Source organism: Protopterus annectens, chromosome 6.part0 (assembly GCF_019279795.1).
Source record: "Protopterus annectens isolate FY-2018-M chromosome 6.part0, PAN1.0, whole genome shotgun sequence".
In the NCBI taxonomy this organism is placed as follows: Eukaryota; Metazoa; Chordata; order Ceratodontiformes; family Protopteridae; genus Protopterus; species Protopterus annectens.
Window position 1 is genome coordinate 439,486,554 of NC_056737.1, and position 16,593 is coordinate 439,503,146.

The window sequence follows — 16,593 nt, forward strand, 5'->3', positions numbered from 1 at the left end:
ATACTGAATGTAGTACCATTATAGTATATAATGTGAATTGTGCATGGTATTTATACTGAATGTAGTACCATTATAGTATATAATGTGAATTGTGCATGGTATTTATATTGAATGTAGTACCATTATAGTATATAATGTGAATTGTGCATGGTATTTATACTGAATGTAGTACCATTATAGTATATAATGTGAATTGTGCATGGTATTTATACTGAATGTAGTACCATTATAGTATATAATGTGAATTGTGCATGGTATTTATACTGAATGTAGTACCATTATAGTATATAATGTGAATTGTGCATGGTATTTATACTGAATGTAGTACCATTATAGTATATAATGTGAATTGTGCATGGTATTTATACTGAATGTAGTACCATTATAGTATATAATGTGAATTGTGCATGGTGTTTATACTGAATGTAGTACCATTATAGTATATAATGTGAATTGTGCATGGTATTTATAATGAATGTAGTACCATTATAGTATATAATGTGAATTGTGCATGGTATTTATATTGAATGTAGTACCATTATAGTATATAATGTGAATTGTGCATGGTATTTATACTGAATGTAGTACCATTATAGTATATAATGTGAATTGTGCATGGTATTTATAATGAATGTAGTACCATTATAGTATATAATGTGAATTGTGCATGGTGTTTATAATGAATGTAGTACCATTATAGTATATAATGTGAATTGTGCATGGTATTTATAATGAATGTAGTACCATTATAGTATATAATGTGAATTGTGCATGGTATTTATATTGAATGTAGTACCATTATAGTATATAATGTGAATTGTGCATGGTATTTATACTGAATGTAGTACCATTATAGTATATAATGTGAATTGTGCATGGTGTTTATACTGAATGTAGTACCATTATAGTATATAATGTGAATTGTGCATGGTATTTATATTGAATGTAGTACCATTATAGTATATAATGTGAATTGTGCATGGTATTTATATTGAATGTAGTACCATTATAGTATATAATGTGAATTGTGCATGGTATTTATATTGAATGTAGTACCATTATAGTATATAATGTGAATTGTGCATGGTATTTATACTGAATGTAGTACCATTATAGTATATAATGTGAATTGTGCATGGTATTTATATTGAATGTAGTACCATTATAGTATATAATGTGAATTGTGCATGGTGTTTATAATGAATGTAGTACCATTATAGTATATAATGTGAATTGTGCATGGTATTTATACTGAATGTAGTACCATTATAGTATATAATGTGAATTGTGCATGGTATTTATACTGAATGTAGTACCATTATAGTATATAATGTGAATTGTGCATGGTATTTATATTGAATGTAGTACCATTATAGTATATAATGTGAATTGTGCATGGTGTTTATAATGAATGTAGTACCATTATAGTATATAATGTGAATTGTGCATGGTGTTTATAATGAATGTAGTGCCATTATAGTATATAATGTGAATTGTGCATGGTATTTATATTGAATGTAGTACCATTATAGTATATAATGTGAATTGTGCATGGTATTTATAATGAATGTAGTACCATTATAGTATATAATGTGAATTGTGCATGGTATTTATATTGAATGTAGTACCATTATAGTATATAATGTGAATTGTGCATGGTATTTATAATGAATGTAGTACCATTATAGTATATAATGTGAATTGTGCATGGTATTTATACTGAATGTAGTACCATTATAGTATATAATGTGAATTGTGCATGGTATTTATACTGAATGTAGTACCATTATAGTATATAATGTGAATTGTGCATGGTATTTATATTGAATGTAGTACCATTATAGTATATAATGTGAATTGTGCATGGTATTTATACTGAATGTAGTACCATTATAGTATATAATGTGAATTGTGCATGGTATTTATACTGAATGTAGTACCATTATAGTATATAATGTGAATTGTGCATGGTATTTATACTGAATGTAGTACCATTATAGTATATAATGTGAATTGTGCATGGTGTTTATATTGAATGTAGTACCATTATAGTATATAATGTGAATTGTGCATGGTATTTATATTGAATGTAGTACCATTATAGTATATAATGTGAATTGTGCATGGTGTTTATACTGAATGTAGTACCATTATAGTATATAATGTGAATTGTGCATGGTGTTTATAATGAATGTAGTACCATTATAGTATATAATGTGAATTGTGCATGGTATTTATAATGAATGTAGTACCATTATAGTATATAATGTGAATTGTGCATGGTGTTTATATTGAATGTAGTACCATTATAGTATATAATGTGAATTGTGCATGGTATTTATAATGAATGTAGTACCATTATAGTATATAATGTGAATTGTGCATGGTATTTATATTGAATGTAGTACCATTATAGTATATAATGTGAATTGTGCATGGTATTTATAATGAATGTAGTACCATTATAGTATATAATGTGAATTGTGCATGGTATTTATATTGAATGTAGTACCATTATAGTATATAATGTGAATTGTGCATGGTATTTATACTGAATGTAGTACCATTATAGTATATAATGTGAATTGTGCATGGTATTTATATTGAATGTAGTACCATTATAGTATATAATGTGAATTGTGCATGGTATTTATACTGAATGTAGTACCATTATAGTATATAATGTGAATTGTGCATGGTATTTATACTGAATGTAGTACCATTATAGTATATAATGTGAATTGTGCATGGTGTTTATACTGAATGTAGTACCATTATAGTATATAATGTGAATTGTGCATGGTGTTTATACTGAATGTAGTACCATTATAGTATATAATGTGAATTGTGCATGGTATTTATATTGAATGTAGTACCATTATAGTATATAATGTGAATTGTGCATGGTATTTATACTGAATGTAGTACCATTATAGTATATAATGTGAATTGTGCATGGTGTTTATATTGAATGTAGTACCATTATAGTATATAATGTGAATTGTGCATGGTATTTATAATGAATGTAGTACCATTATAGTATATAATGTGAATTGTGCATGGTGTTTATATTGAATGTAGTACCATTATAGTATATAATGTGAATTGTGCATGGTATTTATATTGAATGTAGTACCATTATAGTATATAATGTGAATTGTGCATGGTATTTATATTGAATGTAGTACCATTATAGTATATAATGTGAATTGTGCATGGTATTTATAATGAATGTAGTACCATTATAGTATTTAATGTGAACTGTGCATGGTGTTTATATTGAATGTAGTACCATTATAGTATATAATGTGAATTGTGCATGGTATGTATACTGAATGTAGTACCATTATAGTATATAATGTGAATTGTGCATGGTATTTATATTGAATGTAGTACCATTATAGTATATAATGTGAATTGTGCATGGTATTTATACTGAATGTAGTACCATTATAGTTTATAATGTGAATTGTGCATGGTATTTATACTGAATGTAGTACCATTATAGTATATAATGTGAATTGTGCATGGTGTTTATACTGAATGTAGTACCATTATAGTATATAATGTGAATTGTGCATGGTATTTATATTGAATGTAGTACCATTATAGTATATAATGTGAATTGTGCATGGTATTTATATTGAATGTAGTACCATTATAGTATATAATGTGAATTGTGCATGGTATTTATACTGAATGTAGTACCATTATAGTATATAATGTGAATTGTGCATGGTGTTTATATTGAATGTAGTACCATTATAGTATATAATGTGAATTGTGCATGGTATTTATACTGAATGTAGTACCATTATAGTATATAATGTGAATTGTGCATGGTATTTATATTGAATGTAGTACCATTATAGTATATAATGTGAATTGTGCATGGTATTTATACTGAATGTAGTACCATTATAGTATATAATGTGAATTGTGCATGGTATTTATACTGAATGTAGTACCATTATAGTATATAATGTGAATTGTGCATGGTATTTATACTGAATGTAGTACCATTATAGTATATAATGTGAATTGTGCATGGTATTTATACTGAATGTAGTACCATTATAGTATATAATGTGAATTGTGCATGGTATTTATACTGAATGTAGTACCATTATAGTATATAATGTGAATTGTGCATGGTATTTATACTGAATGTAGTACCATTATAGTATACAATGTGAATTGTGCATTGTGTTTATAATGAATGTAGTACCATTATAGTATATAATGTGAATTGTGCATGGTGTTTATACTGAATGTAGTACCATTATAGTATATAATGTGAATTGTGCATGGTATTTATACTGAATGTAGTACCATTATAGTATATAATGTGAATTGTGCATGGTATTTATACTGAATGTAGTACCATTATAGTATATAATGTGAATTGTGCATGGTGTTTATATTGAATGTAGTACCATTATAGTATATAATGTGAATTGTGCATGGTGTTTATATTGAATGTAGTTCTATTATAGTATATAATGTGAATTGTGCATGGTATTTATACTGAATGTAGTACCATTATAGTATATAATGTGAATTGTGCATGGTGTTTATAATGAATGTAGTACCATTATAGTATATAATGTGAATTGTGCATGGTATTTATACTGAATGTAGTACCATTATAGTATATAATGTGAATTGTGCATAGTATTTATATTGAATGTAGTACCATTATAGTATATAATGTGAATTGTGCATAGTATTTATATTGAATGTACTACCATTATAGTATATAATGTGAATTGTGCATGGTATTTATAATGAATGTAGTACCATTATAGTATATAATGTGAATTGTGCATGGTATTTATACTGAATGTAGTACCATTATAGTATATAATGTGAATTGTGTATGGTATTTATACTGAATGTAGTACCATTATAGTATATAATGTGAATTGTGTATGGTATTTATATTGAATGTAGTACCATTATAGTATATAATGTGAATTGTGCATGGTATTTATACTGAATGTAGTACCATTATAGTATATAATGTGAATTGTGCATGGTGTTTATATTGAATGTAGTACCATTATAGTATATAATGTGAATTGTGCATGGTATTTATAATGAATGTAGTACCAATATAGTATATAATGTGAATTGTGCATGGTGTTTATATTGAATTTAGTACCATTATAGTATATAATGTGAATTGTGCATGGTATTTATATTGTATGTACTACCATTATAGTATATAATGTGAATTGTGCATGGTGTTTATAATGAAAGTAGTACCATTATAGTATATAATGTGAATTGTGCATAGTGTTTATAATGAATGTAGTACCATTATAGTGTATAATGTGAATTGTGCATGGTGTTTATAATGAATGTAGTACCATTATAGTATATAATGTGAATTGTGCATGGTGTTTATATTGAATGTAGTACCATTATAGTATATAATGTGAATTGTGCATGGTATTTATAATGAATGTAGTACCATTATAGTATATAATGTGAATTGTGCATGGTGCTTATATTGAATGTAGTACCATTATAGTATATAATGTGAATTGTGCATGGTATTTATATTGAATGTAGTACCATTATAGTATATAATGTGAATTGTGCATGGTATTTATACTGAATGTAGTACCATTATAGTATATAATGTGAATTGTGCATGGTGTTTATATTGAATGTAGTACCATTATAGTATATAATGTGAATTGTGCATGGTATTTATAATGAATGTAGTACCAATATAGTATATAATGTGAATTGTGCATGGTGTTTATATTGAATTTAGTACCATTATAGTATATAATGTGAATTGTGCATGGTATTTATATTGAATGTACTACCATTATAGTATATAATGTGAATTGTGCATGGTGTTTATAATGAATTTAGTACCATTATAGTATATAATGTGAATTGTGCATGGTGTTTATAATGAATGTAGTACCATTATAGTATATAATGTGAATTGTGCATGGTGTTTATAATGAATGTAGTACCATTATAGTATATAATGTGAATTGTGCATGGTGTTTATATTGAATGTAGTACCATTATAGTATATAATGTGAATTGTGCATGGTATTTATAATGAATGTAGTACCATTATAGTATATAATGTGAATTGTGCATGGTGCTTATATTGAATGTAGTACCATTATAGTATATAATGTGAATTGTGCATGGTATTTATATTGAATGTAGTACCATTATAGTATATAATGTGAATTGTACATGGTATTTATACTGAATGTAGTACCATTATAGTATATAATGTGAATTGTGCATGGTGTTTATATTGAATGTAGTACCATTATAGTATATAATGTGAATTGTGCATGGTGCTTATATTGAATGTAGTACCATTATAGTATATAATGTGAATTGTGCATGGTATTTATAATGAATGTACTACCGTTATGGCATATAATGTGCAAATGTGTTTTTTAAAACTAAAAATGTCTTTATGTTTTTTTGAATGTACTACAGTGGAGCTTTTCTCCCTGGGCCTCCACTGAAAATGGGTCAATGGCCCAGTGGACGTTCCTGGTCAAAAAATGTGAATAAAATAAATAATAAATAAATGTTCATTATTACCATCAGCCTAATCCTAGCCAATTATCACATGTAAGAATCAAACCCTGCACCTTTTGCTGTAAGGTAAACACCTTCAACATTATGCCAACCTCCTTAACCAACCTCTTGTAGGATATTGACATCATTTGGAGATTCTATGACTTCTCCCAGTTTGCAGTCATCAGCAGACTTTGTCAGCCACATTCCTTCCATTTTTGCTTTTACTCTGGAGAAATAGATTCCAAACAGCAAAGGTCCCAGGACTGACCCTCGTGGAACACCACTGGTTACAGATCTGCTGTTGGAGGTGGAGTCCCCTATTTTGACTATATGGGTTCATCCGTGAGCCAGTTAGCAACCCATCTAATGATAAAAGGATTGATACCTAACTGGGTGAGTTTGTCAATGATGCATGACTGGTGGATAGTGTCAAAATCTTGGCTAAGTCTAGGTAGGCTGTGTGCATAGATTTCCTCTCATGCAGGGCCTTGGTGACTGTCTCAAAGAAGTCCACCAGGTTTAATAGGCATAATCTCCCTTTGACAAATCCAAACCGAGTAGGGTCAAGTGTTTGGAGATTACCTATATCTTTCCTGTTTAGATCCATGATGATTCACTGCATGGTCTTGCAGATAAGATTAGTCAGGTTAATAGATCTATAGTCCCAGTCAGTGGAAGCACCACCTTTGTGCAAGGGGATAATAGTAGCCATTTTACATTCAGTTGGGACAAAGCAGCTGCTTAAACTATGAATGAAAAGAGTGTCCAGTGGTGCTGCTAATTCTTGTTGGAGCCCATGTAGGACGCAGCCTGGGATGTTATCAGGTCCCATAGATGCTGTGTTTTTGGCCTTAGACAGGATGTTTATGACCTGCTCTTTAGAGATACAAGGTAGGGGACAGGTGGTAGTGATGTCATGGAGTATGTGTGGCAGGGATAAGGGAGTGAAGTTTTCACAGAACCTGTCAGCTAACAGGTTAGCTATGTCCATAGGCTCAGTATATCTGGTATCATTAACTACCAATTCAGCACAAATCTGGGCCTTTCCTTTTAGGTTACAGATGTAACTAAAGAATGCCTTATGATTGCTCTTAATTGAGGAAGCTAATTTGGATTCATAGTTTGCTTTGAAGTCTTATTTTCTTGATTATTCTGAGGATTGAGTTTCCAGTTTAGGGCTTGTGAGTGTGTATTAGGCTATTGATCATTACATTTTTTAAGCCTAGCCTATGCATCCCAAATCTCTGATGAGTTCTGGTACCCTAGATAAGTGTAAGCGGGGGCTTGGAAGGTGAAACATTTACAAACAGGGTCCTGGGAGATGAACCATTTACAGGTTGCCTGTTTCCATTAGATACATAGGTGTAAAACCAAGGATGTGAGGTTCAGACTTTGTGTCCTTCAGACAATACTTGCTAATGTAACTTTCTACGTATATAAGAAAGTTTTAAAATCTGTGCCTAATTGTTGGGTCTTTATCTCTTCATTTTTGAGATTGGAAGTTGGGAGGGTATAGGGGGTGCAATAGGATACACTGTTTGTTGTCACAGCAGTGAGCTGAAATACACATCTCTGTCATGATTTATGTTTTTGTTTTCATTCATTTGATTGTAGTCAAACAACTGAATTTACACAGCCATACAAGGGACTGTAATGGATAGTCACATCTGTGTGTGTGTGTGTGTGTGTGTGTGTGTGTGTGTGTGTGTGTGTGTGTGTGTGTGTGTGTGTGTTTGTGTGTGTGTGTGTGTGTGTGTTGTGTCCTACAGTAGTTAAGGTGTATAGGAAGGAATTGGTTTTAGTAAACAGTGGTTTCATCGTATGAGTCATTTTTTGGGTACGATTATTAGTTTCCCTGTTTTGTTGATTGGCAATGTACTTATTTGACTGTGAATAAACTGCACAGTATGAAGTCTACAAGCTTAACTTTAACATAATAGCTATGAATGCTTCTCTAATTTAACTTTTTTTTTTGTAAGTACAAGGGTGTGAAATGCACTGTGTTGGGCTACAGCAATGTGTTGGTACTTAGTGCAGATGAGTAAGGTTACGAGCTGTTTCCTGTACTACAGTTTTTGATTTCCGCAGCCTTCATTTGTCTAGTGTGAGTTTCATAAGTCACTTCACTAGACAATGTTTCCGGGCTGTCCTTGAAAAAAAAGACACGTGTCCAGTAAACTGTCTCAAGCTGTTAGCAAATTCATTACACATTTTTCTTTTGAATTCCAGCACTCTTCAGATAACCAGTAATTAGTACTTCACTATATGCTATTTCACTATAAATCCCTGCATAGCTGTTGTATTTTAATCCATTGCAAGATACATTTTCAATAAATGTGAGTTTCAATAGAAACTTCCACTGGCAGTGTTTTATGACTTAAATTTTATACTGTTTAACTTTGCTAGACAATTTTTAGAATAATATGAAAATGGACTATTTTCATTTTTTTTCCTGCAAGATGCTGTATAAACTGTTTTGCTTTTAATGAAGAGCTCAATTGTCTTTAGCTATTGGGTATTTTAGATCATGTGATTCTTATGGAGGGGATTTAAATTGGGGTCCATATTATAACATCAAAATCTACAAAGATCGAATGTTATAGGTTCATAGGTTCATAGGTAGATACTAGACTATCTGCCCTAGGTCATTTATAAGCCTAGCCAGAGTGTGTTTGGCTTTCGCCTCCCTTTTAGATTAGTTAACTGTGCCTCTGTATAGTAGGTCACAGAAGATAGCCCTTTAAGGTTAGTTTTCTTTGCTTCTCTCTAGCAGGGACACAGAAGAGATCCCAGGGGTAAACTTACGATCTCCCATCCACTCATCAAGATTTCTCTTGAAGAGGGTAGAGTCAGTGAGGGGCTCTGCCTAACATGAATTGGGATTCTGTTCCAGAGTGAGGGGAGTCTCTGGAATATGAATCTGTCCCTCCAGCATGTCCTATTTATTGCTGTGCTGAGGTTTAAGTCCCTGGAGCAGTAGCTCTAATGGATTTGGATTTCCTGAGGTGGAGCATGTCCATTAATTCTGGGTTAGACACGGCTTTGTACATCAGGCATAGATCGCCTCTGAGTAGGCGGTAAGCAACTGAGTAGAGCTGGAGTTTCTTTAGTCGAACTGCATAGGGCATCTGTTTGAGGCTCATGATCCTCTTCGTGAGGTACTTTTGGGGTCTCTCCAGTTGCTGCAGGTGTTAGGGTAAGGTACATCCCAAATGAGACATTGTATTCAATTATGGGTCTGATGAGTGATGAGTAGAGGGGCACAATGACTTCTCTTGATCTAGATGTGAATCCTTTCGTGATAAGGTGGGCTATATAGAAGGTCTTTCTAACCACTTTCACAACGTGATTGCCAAAGGAGAGATTACTATCTACTTGGGTCCCCAAATCCCTAATTACTTCTTCCATACTTAATGGATTACCACCTATGTGGTAATTTGTGGGCACTTTGTTTTTCCCAAAGGGGATGACTATGCACTTTTTGGCATTTAGCTTGAGGCCGTGGCTCTGACACCAGGTATCCGTCGCTGTGAGACCCTTTTGGAGGATGCTTGTGTCAGCCGGAGAGTTGATTATGGCTCCCAGTTTGCAGTCATCTGCAAACTTGGTCCGCCATAGTCCTCCCGTGTTAGCCTGTACCTCAGAGAAGTATATACCGAACAAGAGAGGTCCCAGGACTGAGCCTTGTGGGATGCCACTTGTAACTGGTTTAGAGTCTGACATGGCACCTGCAATTCTGACCATGTGGGTTCTATCCCTGAGCCAGTTTGTAACCCATCTTGTGACATAGGGGATGATATTTAAGCTGGTAAGCTTATTTATGATGCCTGAGTGGGGTATTGTGTCAAAGGCCTTTGCGAGGTCCAGGTAGGCTGTGTGGACTGCCTTCCCCTCATCTATGGCCTTGGTAACTGTTTCAAAGAAGTCAGCTAGATTTAAGAGGCAAGATCTGCCCTTAACAAAGCCAAATTGGGTAGCGTCTAGTGTTTGGAGGTTCCCAATGTCTTTGTTTATGAGTTCCATGATGATACACTCCATAGCTTTGCAGACCAGACTAGTCAGGCTTATAGGGTGATAATCCCCAGGGTCCGTTGTGGCACCAGCTTTGTGGAGTGGGACCACTTTTGCTGTATGCCATTCTTTGGGTACATATCCTGTAGTGAGGCTGAGTTTGAACAGTGACTTTATGTGAGGGTTCAGTTCTTCTTGGAGCTCGTGTAAGACACAGCCCAGGACACCGTCCGGTCCCATTGTTGCTGTGTTTTTGCTTTGGAGAGGGCAGCTTTCACCTGTGCATCTGTGATGTCTGGGAGGCTACATTCTGTTGGGATAGACATTTTCTCTTTTGGGGGGGAAGGGGGGAGAAGTTTGCACTGAACCTGTCTGCCAGGATGTTGGCAATGTCTGTGGGTTCAGTGTATTTTTTGCCATTTTGCACTAACTCAGAGCATATCTGGGAGTTGCCACCCAGATTCCTGACATAACTAAAGAAGACCTTGTGATTATCTTTAGCGTCTTGGGCAATTTTTCTTTCAAAGCTGGCCTTTGATGATTTTATGAGGGATCATAGTTTCTTGTTAGTACTGATCAGAGATGCCTTCCCTTTTTGGGATTTTGCTCTGTCATGTAGTAGCTTCCCCCTTCTGTTGTATAGCTTATTTATGGCCGGGGTCCAGACAGGTCTCCTGCTTTTGGAGGAGTGAGTATTGGTTTTATTTGGGATAGCGCGATCCATGCATTCCTGTAGGTGCTCATAGAATGCGTTTGTAAAGGATTCTGCAGTTCGGGCAGTATTTTCCACTGGCCCGGGGGCTTTGAAAGATTCCACCTCGGTTTTGAGAAGTGTGAAGTTTGCTTTTGAGAAATTTTTCATAGTGGTTTCCTTGGCTGGGGGTGGGGACGGGATATGGATTTCCAGTGAGATTAGTTTATGGTCTGATCTTACCAATGAGGGGTTTACCTCTGGTGTGGAACATAGAGTCCCCATGTTGGTGATGACCAGGTCCAATATGTTGTCCCCTCTTGTGGGAGTGGTGACCAGTTGTTCCATAGCGTTTGAGTTTATAAATTCTAGGAACCGTTAGGCAAGGATGTTGGGGCTTGAGTAGTTTTCCCAATCAATGTTTGTGTAGTTGAAGTCACCCAATATTATGGTGTTTGGAGAGACCTTCATATTCTCCAATGTTCTCAGGAAAGCCGAGTGGGGTTCCTGAGATTAGGAGGGTGATCTGTAGCAGGCTACAAACTGAAAGGCAGTTTTTCCCACTGTTAGTTGCACATGGATGGTCTCTGATGCTTTGTGCAGTGCCACTAACCTGGAGGTGTGGGTATCTTTGATGAATATGGATACTCCCCCTCCTTTTGTGTTTTGGTCCAAGTTTTGGGGCCGAAAAACATGGTATGAGTTATAACCTGGTAGTGCTGTGGTTCTCTCGGGAGCCTTAAACCAGGTTTCTGTTACTGCACAGATATTGATATTCTCCATACTGAGGAGCGCCTTGAGTGTGTGCATCTTGAGGTTTAGACTTCTGGCGTTGAGTAGCATTACCCTTAGTTTTTTTCTCCTTGTGTTGTCTATGGAGGTGGGTTGTCTTTAAAGCCTTGCCTAAAAAAGGCACTATGGGGCTGGCAAGAGCCTTAGCCAGTATTCGAAGGCCCAGGGGTGACAGGTACAAACCATCCCTAGCGAAGCAACGTGGATTCTCGAGCATGTCATCCCAGGCTGACAGACACTGGATCCTCTTTGAATGACACCAATACTTTAGCCAATTGTTAAAATTGATCATTTTGTCTTTATACTGTGGCATCATTCTTGTTGAGGGTAAGATGCTACTCAAGGTCAGGGTCATACTGGCCTTGGTAACATGATCAGAGAGCTCCTCTAGGTCTCTTTTCATGTAGTCCAGGGAGGTACGTCTCAGGTCATTAACACCAGCATGGACAATGACGGAGTCATATTTGTACTTGCTTTGGAGTGACCTGAGTGCTTGTGTTATGTGGCAGATCCTGGCACCCGACAGGCAGCTTACAGTGATTTCTCCTCGCTTAGTCTGATGAGTGGGACGTCAGTGTGTCTGACAATAGAGTCACCTATTACAAGTGTATCTGGTGTGTTGTTTAGCCTTAAGGGCTGTGACTGTGTGGCACACTGATGTTGTGAAATATGTGATACGCGGGTATTGTTGTAGGGTAGCGTTTGTTTGGAAGTCTGCTTTGGAGGTCTCTGCTGCTTTGGCAGATTTTTATATAGAGCCTCCAAGTATGTTTTTGTGTGTTTATGTGTTTGGTTTGCTGATGCGATAGGTCTATGTGAGACTGGATTTGTGGTGTGAGTGGTTACCTTCTCCTCCTGACTGACTGTGCCAGTCTTGGGTTGAGAGAGCTCAGCCTCCAGTTTGGCTGTATAGTTGCATCTCTCACATATATTTGAGCTTGTTGGAGGGAGGAGAGGGTGGTCTGTGTACATTAGGCAATTGCAACATTGCCTCAAGATTCCCAGATTCACTAGCTGGACTGGAGATAAACCTGAAACTGTCTTTTGGACATGCCTGTTTAATATAGGGAACTACTTATTGACTGATCAGAAAGGACCAATAGTGAGCCAAGTACTTATAAAGAGTATAAGAGAGTGTAGTGCTTTAGTTTGTTAGTGTTTACTTATAATATTTGAGCAAGTGCAGGACTTTAGAAGGAAAATAGAGTGCTTACTTTGAGAGTTAGAACAGTTCTAAGGGAAAAAGTGAAGAGTAGACTTTGTGGAGCCAGGAATAGTTTAAACCTGTTTAAGCGGCGCTGCCTGATGCTGCTCAGTGTGCAAAACAGTGCAAAACCACGCAAATGCGGGTTTTAAAGCAGGGAAACTGAAAGAGATAGGAATTGACCCAAAACGGCCAATAAGCTACTAGTTTCTGCACTGAGACCACTCCTCCAGGGACAGATAAGCTGCTCAAAGCTCCCCACTTTGACTGGTGAACAGAGAAGCTTCCTCCTATCTAAGTAAGGATATGGGCAACACAGGAACTTATACCACAGTCCGGAATTCAGCAAAGCCTGAAATCTGGACTAATCTAGTTCAGTAAAGGCGGGAAAGAGAATATTTTTTTTTTTTTTTTTTTTGTAGAAAGTAACAGAAAATCACACAGAAAACACTGTAATTGCTATAAACAGGCCAGCACACTTGAGTGTGTAGCCTACAACAGTTAAACAATACAAAAACAACTTAAAATGATTTTTTTAAAAAGTGCAACTGTAAAAAGCAGGTAAGACAATACAATTATAACTTTTTCAAACACAGATCAATTAGAAACTCGCTTTTTAGGTGGGAAAATGCAGTCGGAGCGAAAAGCAGAGAAAAAAAATACTTAAATCTGTTGAAAGTCTCTCTTAGGTCTCTCTGTTGCCTGTATCACTATTATAATATTGACCCCGTAATGTTGAACGCTGAAAACAGCGAAGGTGCAGGACACTGAATTCTTTCTCAGGGAAAGAATTCGGTGGGCCGTTGCTGTGGCTTTGCTGCTTTCAGCATTCGATATGTTGGAATGTTATGGGTCGGGTTCAGGTAAGTGTGCAATTGTGTGTAGGTTAGGGTTAGGGGGCAGGTTAAATGAGTTAGGGTTAGGGAGCGGGTCAGGTAAGTGTGCGGTTGTGTGGATGTTAGGGTTAGGGCGCGGATCAGGTAAGTCTGCAATTGTGTGTAGGTTAGGGTTAGGTGAGTTAGGGTTAGGGCGCGGGTGAGGTGAGTGTGAATAGTGACAGACCTTAGGGTTAGGGTTGGGTTAATGTAAGTGGATAGCTAGTACTGTATGTAAAGTTTAGTTTAGGTTTAGGTGTAGGATTTTAAGTGTGTGTGTGTGTGTGTGTGGATTGCTGTTTTTTTGTGTGTGTTTGTGTTGTGTGTATGTTTCTCGGAATAGCAAATTTTTTCCCTGGGGAAAAATTTGCTATTCTGACTGTTCAATGTTTTCGGATTTCAGTGCTTAGGGTTCGATATTATAACATTTGATCTTTGTAGATTTCGATGTTATAACTTATAATATAGACCCTTTAAATTGTATGTGTGCAATTGTTTTTTGATTCTGATGTAGTATGGATGATTGCAGATGAAAGCACTTAAACATTTTTATATTTTAACTATTCGGTCTATTTAGTAAATGGCTTTGATCATTGTTTGTTCTAGCACCTCTTGCTTTGATTTTGGTGGTAGTTGTGGTATCTGAGGTATACAGTTATGTAAGCGGCTATAACCGATGGATGATTGTGCATGTCGGTCAAAGATCAAAATATTAGCAATGCTCTGGGTAGAATGACGGCAATGCTCTAGGTAGAATGACGGCAACACTCTAGGTAGAATGATGGCAACACTCTAGGTAGAATGATGGCAATGCTCTAGGTAGAATGACGGCAACACTCTAGGTAGAATGATGGCAACACTCTAGGTAGAATGACGGCAATGCTCTAGGTAGAATGACAGCAACACTCTAGGTAGAATGATGGCAACACTCTAGGTAGAATGACGGCAATGCTCTAGGTAGAATGACGGCAACACTCTAGGTAGAATGATGGCAACACTCTAGGTAGAATGATGGCAATGCTCTAGGTAGAATGACGGCAACACTCTAGGTAGAATGATGGCAACACTCTAGGTAGAATGATGGCAACACTCTAGATAGAATGACGGCAATGCTCTAGGTAGAATGATGGCAACACTCTAGGTAGAATGACGGCAACACTCTAGGTAGAATGATGGTAACACTCTAGGTAGAATGATGGCAACACTCTAGGTAGAATGATGGCAATGCTCTAGGTAGAATGACGGCAACACTCTAGGTAGAATGATGGCAACACTCTAGGTAGAATGAAGTAATAGTAACTGAGACAGGCAGAAAGGCTGAAGCAGTTTTTCAATGAGAATTTGTAGCTAAAGATGAGAAGACCGAATATGTAAATTATTTGCTTACATGAGAGTGTATGGGGGTGGGGATAGGGGGTATTCCTGTCTTTTTCGACTTACTCTCAAGTCTCTAATGTTTGAAAAGCACTTGTGTGTGGAAAAACACAATATATTACACCTGCTATATACATATATATATATATATATATTTTGTCTCATAAACAGTGTAAAATTAAAAATTTGCATTGTAAACAAGTGACTGTTCTGGCAAGTGGAAAGAAACTGGGGGTGTCGAAGAACTTAAAATACACAGTTTAACCACATTTTGCCCATCTGTTCCACATTATGCAATATAGTGCAGTGTTCTACATTTTGAAGACAGAAAGTTTACTATGGCCGTAGTTTCTATAATTTTTTTCTGGTTGGTGTCTTGGATGGTATGGTTCTCATCATGTAGCAAGCTTGATGATGACGTCAGAGTTGCTTGTCTTTTTATGGGGGGGTTGCAAGGTTTACCCTTCTGGGGCCATGGACATTGACAACTTAAGTTGTTTCTCCCAAGAGTCTCTGATGGTCAAAGAACTGACAATGTGGTAAAATAAGTATATAGTATCATTCTAACCATGCTTTGAGCTCCCTCCCTCATTAATAAATATTCCATATTTTGTACAGTTGTACCACCTTATGAGAGGTACTAGAGTGTTCCACAAGAGGTACTAGAGTGCTCCATGTGTTGAAGATGGAACGCTGACCATGGCTGCACAGTTTCTTTAATTCTTTTGCTTGTTTATACTCTGGATGTTATGGTCACATCAAACCGTACTAAACTGTCTGAATATGAAGATTTTATCAGTTTAAGAATTTAACGATATGTAGCTTTAATGATATGAGTAATTAAAAATGCAAGTTCTTAAATGCTACTGCTGAGACGTATTCATAGACTGTTATAATATCATTCAAAACATTATAAGTGCATCATTTAAATCCTGAATATGCAAGAAAAGTACTCAAATCCTGGGACGGGTTACTGTGGCCAGATAGTCCCTTCTGAGTACTGCCCATACATCTGAGCCGACCCTATTTTTGCAGAATATGCCTGATTTTGTTTCAGATATTTGCCCTGTCCT